Consider the following 7,689-nt stretch of genomic DNA (forward strand, 5'->3'; position numbering starts at 1 on the left):
AAAAAACACGTTTTTGGATCTTATTTTCTCTCGTTATAACCAAATTTGTTTCGCTATGGACGGTTATAGTTCAATAGAAATTTCACGGGACATCTAATGTATCTCGTTATAAGCGAAACCTCGTAATAACCGTGTTCGTTATAGAGGGAGTATACTGTATATATATATATATATATATATATATATATATATATATATATATATATATATATATATATATATATATATAAGCAGTTTATTACATTTTTTGGAAATATTCACCTTAGAAGTTTAGTTTAAGAAGTAAAAAAATAGAAATTCCACTTCTAAATTAAACAATACTGTGGGGGAAGAAACAGATCGATTTGGCCTGAATCCCAAATCTGCTTAAAAACAGAGGTATCCAAATCAATCACCTTGGTGCTTGTAAAAGAAGCTCTAATGTACAGTAGGACCGGAACCGAAAGCGTGGGAAATTAAATGTTAACGGATAAATGTAGCAGTAGATGGACCATTGTTCAGGGATGCTGTACAAATCAAGAAACTAGCTCGTGGAAACAGGTCCAATATTATATTGTACGCTAAATCGGTGGTTGATGAGGAAGTTTTCACCAATGTGGGAGCCGGAAACACAGGACAATCTCTCTTAAGAAAGGTTTAATTAGCATTCTCCCGGCTTGGGAGCTCCGCCGGAAATAACCATCCATTCCCTAGCTTCTACTAGGACAAGAATGAATCAAGAACAAACAAGGAAAGCAAACAAGTAAAAGGAACAATGCAGGAACAAAACATGAACCTGCATGCTATTACTGGCCCTACTTCTGAAGATAAAGAGAAATTACTAAAAAGTAGGCAACAAAACCGCGATAAAGTACTTATTCGGCTTGAACTGAAAAAGATTGAGCTAGCGAAAAAGAATGGCGCAGCGAAGATGAGTTTGAGCAAGTTATCGATTCTAAAGAGATTAAAGCTTATCAGATAGTCGCAAACATAGAAGTAGGGTATACCCAAAAGATACTTCATGTCACAGTGTGGAAAGATGTTCGATGCCAAACGACTCCTTTGAAATTGACAATCTACATACCAAAGGATAAGTTTAATAACATAAAAATACTATCAGAAAACAGCTTTAAAACAATACTCATAAAGAGCTGCCATAGTAATCAAATAATAGGGTTCTCTAGGTTGTGTAGGTTCCCTAGGTACTGTACTTTGGCGTAGGTCGTTCACCTGTGTATATCTGTGATATATCAATAATTGTAACAGCTATACGAGACCTACATTTTAACATCGATTGCGCAAGAATACATGTAGAGAAACTGCAGGTACTAGATACATTGATATTCGATGGTTTGATATTTGAGGCTATGATGAGTAATATGGGCAATAACGGACCAACCCACAAAAATTCAAAATTTATTTTATTGTAGAATATTAACTGTCTAGTTGAAATCTATCAGCTGCATACTGGACCAATCCACTTTTTTCTATTTGTTACTAGATGGCTGCACTAAATTAATTTTGGAACTCCATATTTGACAGGATCTTGAGAAGCAAAGTGGACCAGGTGCGATTAGTCCACTATGCTGCTGACAGTTAGATGTGTTTCTATCATTCTTGATTGATATTTTTGGATCTTTTTGTAAATTGTCATTGTGACTTTTAATTATCGTGAAATATATTTATTCTGTTCTATCCCCTATCCTATTTTATTTTTCGATAAACGTTAAACAAGGAATATAATTTACACTTTCATCCACCAATTGCTAACTCTTATAAGAAGTGTGATTTATTTGAAGTCAAAATAAAGGCAGTCAATAGTGAATCATTTAAACAACTCGAAACTGAAAAGAACTTCGTCAAAAAAAAAGAGTGCTCGAGATTATCTAAAAACAGACACCAAATGGCAAAAAAGGAACCGCGTCGGTCATCTGTTTCGATCTAATGAAGACTTTACCAATGCCATGTGGCGGCCAGAATCGTAATATTGAAATGTCATTATTATGCAGTTATATAACTACATCTCCAGATTTTACAGTGGAAGAAATATACCACAAGTTTCTGGTAAGTGGTTATTCCTACTTGCCATCTGACCAAGATTTTGGTATAATAGAAAAAGAAAAGAAATTACATTCACATGTATTTATACCCCAAGACTGGCATACAGTTATAAAGTACGCTAGAAAGAAAAATCCATTCACAGTAAGAAACATGGACAAATCAATTTTTTTCTACGAAATTGCTTGAAAGTAATATAACCAACAGAAAAGTTTCCGAATCAAAAACCAAGGTAGAGTGGCTTAAAATTCAATGGTTAAGGTTTAGGAAATACTTTCCCAATACTCTTCAATATAAGTATTCGATCAATGAAGATAGTTATTTTGAAACAGTGGAGCTTAATAAAAGGAAATCTGTTTCCAAGAATATAATGGAATTGCCACTTCTGTATCCAAATGGTAATACCATTAATGAAGCTAAAAAAGACCTTCTTCAGTTAATGCAATTGATAACCCCTATACACTATGAATTTTATAAAAACCTGAGATCTTAAGCTCAAGCAGCCGGAAGTGAAGTAATTGGCCCATTTGACGACGAAGAGGATTAGACATTCTAACTTCTGTTTTTATACACATTCTGTGGTAATCAGGTCTTTGATGCAATATCGAGTATATTATTTTGTGGGATAACCCATTCACTAACTAAAAATATTTTAAATGCAAAGTGGACCAACCCACATTAAAAAATCGAATATAGGTGTTTATAAAAAATTTTTGAACAAATATATCACATAAGTAATATCTAACATACTTCCATTCATTCAAACCAAAAAATTTTCTTACACAAGGTTATAGTGGATTTCCTAATTTTCACTTTTTTTTCAAAGTCATATTCTAACATATTGGGGTTAGTCCGTTATTGCACTCATAGCCTCATTTATTCCTGAGAGGCAACTTTTGCAATACTTGGATTTACACAAACTTACACTCGCCTATGACTACCAAGGTCATAAAAAACTATTTATCAAACAATTTCAAAAAGCCTTTGTATAAAACTCAATATATAAGGAATATATTTTATTTTATTTGCATAGTTATTATAAAGGAACATTTGCTAGAAAAAGTAAGAAAAATCAATTTTTATGAATCTCGTAGCTCACTGGACGTTAATCAAAATTCTAGCAATTCTACATAGCAAATAAATAAATACCAAAAAAATCAACCTTTGATAAGCCTGAATACTTTTTTACGCCTAACAAATTGGTACTACCATTTAATATAAAATTAACCTGATCTTATATAAAAAAGAGTTAGAGGAACAAATTTGAAAAGAACAAATTCTAAAATGTCGAAATAACGAGAAGTCACAATGACTGAATATAAGACAAATGCAATATATAGAACCTGTAAGTGATGAGTTCTACACTATATGCACCTTAAGAGAAAATGTAAAGGTGAAAGATTGGATATTACCGAGATTTTATGGAGTGAACTTTGCAAAATGAAAACAAAGGATGGATTGGGAAAAAAAGAATAAAAGAACTATGAGTAAAACTAAAATAATTTCAATGCAATAAATACCTTCCACAAATACACTGGATACATGCAACCTACATTAAGCCAACATTATTTAAATGCACTAGCACATTTGTGACTATACTTAACTTTAGTAAAATTTTTTGTACACCAAGATATATTCATATTTTATTCAAACGAAATATATAACATACTAACACACTAACAAATTTTTACACATCACATCAAGAAATATTTTGTGTTCCAATTTAATACAAAATGTCTTACATATGACATCACGCCACGCACATTTATTTTTACAAGGAATATAAAAATTTCAATAACGGAAAAATTTTTCTGAATCGGTTAAATTGTTTAAACAATTTCTACCCAAAAATGTCGCCCGGTACCCTTCAGATTTGTTTAAAGAGAACATTTTTGAATAAGAATCTGCAAAGAAACCGAATCAGCAACGTTTTTCCTACGGGAGGTCTCACAACATGGACTATATCGGATAGACGAACAGATAATTTAGAAAACAAAATACACCATAGTAAAAACAGCATAAAAAGTACAGAAGTTTTTACACGCATAAAGAATATTCCAAAAAATAAAATTATGTGTATAAAATTACTTTGAAATTACAAACACAATTTTTCTGGGTATATAATGTTATTCTTTGCGTTTTCAAGTTGAATTTCCTTTTATCTTGAGGTATCTGATATATTCATTAATTTTTTGTTTATCACGTAATTTGTTTTTCCGATAGTTAAGCGGCATTTTGTTTTTTCACCTTAATTTGTATATCCTATACAGCTTCAAACATAGACATATAATACAAATAGACGACTGTTGCAATACAGGCACGTTCCCCCAGTGCGACAGAGAATACTGACGCAAAACAGTGTCTGCATCTATTTCTAATGTGCCAGGTTTATCGACCACGTGACCTAAATGACCAATGGGAAGGTCGATAAACCGGGTCCATTAGAAAGAGATGCAGGGACTACTTTGCAGTATATTTGTATTATATGTCTATGGCTTCAAAGAGTTAAACTTGTAACCCCAAAATAATCACTGGGTCGTAACAGTTCAATATTAGTATAATTTTATTCCTATGTTCCTTCCTAGAGGAAAAATGAAGTAAAGTAAGACATAACCAAACGACGGAAGTAGCAAAAGCAAAAAAATTGATAAAAAAAATCAATGGATAATACGTGAACCAAGATATTATCTTAACAGCAACTAATTAAGAAAAAGTAGAAAAATTAGGTTACAATAAAAAACATCAATAAAGAGATAAGTTTAAAACAAAGAAATTATTAGGCAGATGTGAAAGTTGATGGATAGATTCCGATAGATATAATCATGATAAATAAATAGTACACTGGGAACAAAAATGAATGTAATGAAGAAAAAAGGGAGAAGCACCGTTCCCAACTCGCCAACAGAGTGTGTTTGAGACCGACTGAAAATCGAGACAATATGAAAATAAAATGAAAGGGAGACTTACATTCCAAAATTTATAATATATATATATATATATATATATATATATATATATATATATATATATATATATATATATATACAGGGTGCGGGAGATAAACGGAAAATTAGAAATATCTCGAGAACTAAAGGGCTCTGAATCATGAAAATTGGAAATGAAGTGGTTTTGAAGAGTGAACTGTTTGCTACCGGAAGTTGCTTATAACTTCGTGTTTTTTTTTTAATGGTACATATTGTATAGTTTTTAATTTTTGAAATATTCACGTTATTTTGAACATTTTTTTGTTAATACTTCCCTATACCTATTGTGAACCGTTTTTGAGTTATAATGGTTTTTATATGAAAATTACACTTTTTTACCATGTATATTAAGTTCAATATCCTCTAATGTAATATGAATAAAGGTTTAAATTCCTTAGGAACTTATTAACCACGTACAGCTTGATCGTTCACAGTGTAAATTTGCCTTTTTATTATAAGGGATGCTGTCAAAATTGGCATAAAACTGGCATCCTAAATTTTAGACTAATTCCGTTTTTCAAATTGGACACCCTGTCTGTGATTCATTATTTTAGAAGAATACATTTCTCACTACCGATCTGTATTAGTATTTCCTATACTTATCTCGAAAAAATAACCTTATACATTTTTGCCACAAAAAATTTATTTATTTCGTGCAATACGCACTAGCTTCTTAATGTAATAAATGTTCAAAATGTTGCCCATCAACTTACAAACATTTATGAACTCTTTTAATCAAATTTTCATTTAAAAACTCTTGATATTGACTCTCCATCTATGTATTTCGTTAAAAACTTAAAGGAATTTATTTATCATATCTTCCTTAGTAGTGACAGTTTCAGAGAATACCTTATTTTTAATATATCCCCAAATATAGTAATCTAACATTGTCAAAAAATTGTTTTATCACAACAAAAATTGCCAAACTCAAATGGAGCTTCGCAGGTCACACTGCTAGACAAAAAGGCCAACGTTGAAACGCCACAATACAACATTGGAGACCTTACAAAGGTAGACGACCAAGAGGAAGACCACAGATGAGATGGGTGGACGAAATCAAAAAAATAACCGGAACAAATTGGAAGTATGTTGCTTAGGATAGATCGATGGACGGAGTTGGGAGAAGCCTAGGTCCAAAAATGAACGAGAGAAGGCTATAAAGAACGGTGACAATTGTGGGGATCTTAGTGGTCAGAGGAACTGACCTTTATTAGCTATCCATCTATCGCTAAATATTTCATCAAGTAATGTGCCGACTTCTCGAATATTGTACGCCGGTGCTCTAGTTAAAACCAAGCGTCATTAGCCTCATTATTATGTAAAGCGTGCAGTGCTGATACAATTACTTGCCGAAAAATGTTGCAGTAAAGCTCTCCGTTTAAATTTTCATCATAAATCATGAGAGCAAATATCTTATTATTTTTCACAGCATAAAAAACATTAAACGAAAAGGACGCTTGAAGTTTACTATCCCACGTGAGCTGAGGATTTCGTCACTCCAGAAGTGACTGTTAAACATACCATTTTTTGTAACGTTCGATTCATCACACGAAATATTTTTTTTGTATAATCTTGATCTTCTTGACAGTTCATTAAAACCCATTCACAAAATTCTACACGTCTTACATAATCTCCAGGATGTAAATGTTGAGCTAGTGTCTACGAATAAGGGGTCCAATTATGTTTTTTTTTTTTTAATTCTGTGAACTGTTCTATATCGATACCTATTGTTAGTAACAATTCCTCACATTCCCGTAAGGATGAATTTGGATTAGCTGCAAAATATTCCAGGATATCTATTTGTAAGTCTTCATTAGGGACGTGGGTCTTAGAAAAAGTTCTTGTTCCTTTTACTTATAAACTGACCAAACTGAAAAGAGTTGTTTAACAAACGTTTTACAGTTTGGTCTAGGTTTCTCAGGATATCTCTCAGCAAAAACAGGGCAAGTTCTGGATACTATTCTGTTACCCTCACTGTAAATTATAATTAAATTTAAAAAATCATTATTTGTATATCCTAAATGAGCCATTATTATTTTGTCAAGAAAATTGGGAAAATTATTATTATAACTGTCACCCAACGGCATACAGCAAGGTTACTATTAAACATTAACAATACTGACATTTTTCAGAATACTCCATAGGCTACTTGATAAATAAATTTAAAAATGAATAAATTTCATTATAATGAAAATATTTTCATTACAGTTCACTCTTAAAAATCCCTTCATTTAAATTGTGATGATTAAGCTATCTTTAATTCTCTGTATATGTTTGTATATGTCCGACTATTGATGTATCAGTGTAATTCCAATTGTTCTACTGGCATCTCTCAGAACTCTAGCACTAATTGCTCTATATATTTCTTCTTTCTATGTTTTCTTAGGTCTTCCTCGCTTGCAGACGACGGTTTAGACTTCAGAAACAATATATCATTGCATTATTTGAGTAGTGGCAATATAAATGGTACTGTAAAAGCTTCTTTTAATTAGATCTTAGACAAGATCTTAGAATAGCGATTTTAGTAAATATAGTAAATATGATAGACTCAAATAATTTTATGATACTGTAAATTTATTAAAGTATCAAAATACACTAAAGAGGGAATATAAATATTCACAGGATAACTATTTGTATGTAATGTAATTCAAATAAAAATTTTTAAACT

The sequence above is a fragment of the Diabrotica undecimpunctata genome, chromosome 2 (assembly GCF_040954645.1).
Source record: "Diabrotica undecimpunctata isolate CICGRU chromosome 2, icDiaUnde3, whole genome shotgun sequence".
Classification (NCBI taxonomy): Eukaryota; Metazoa; Arthropoda; class Insecta; order Coleoptera; family Chrysomelidae; genus Diabrotica; species Diabrotica undecimpunctata.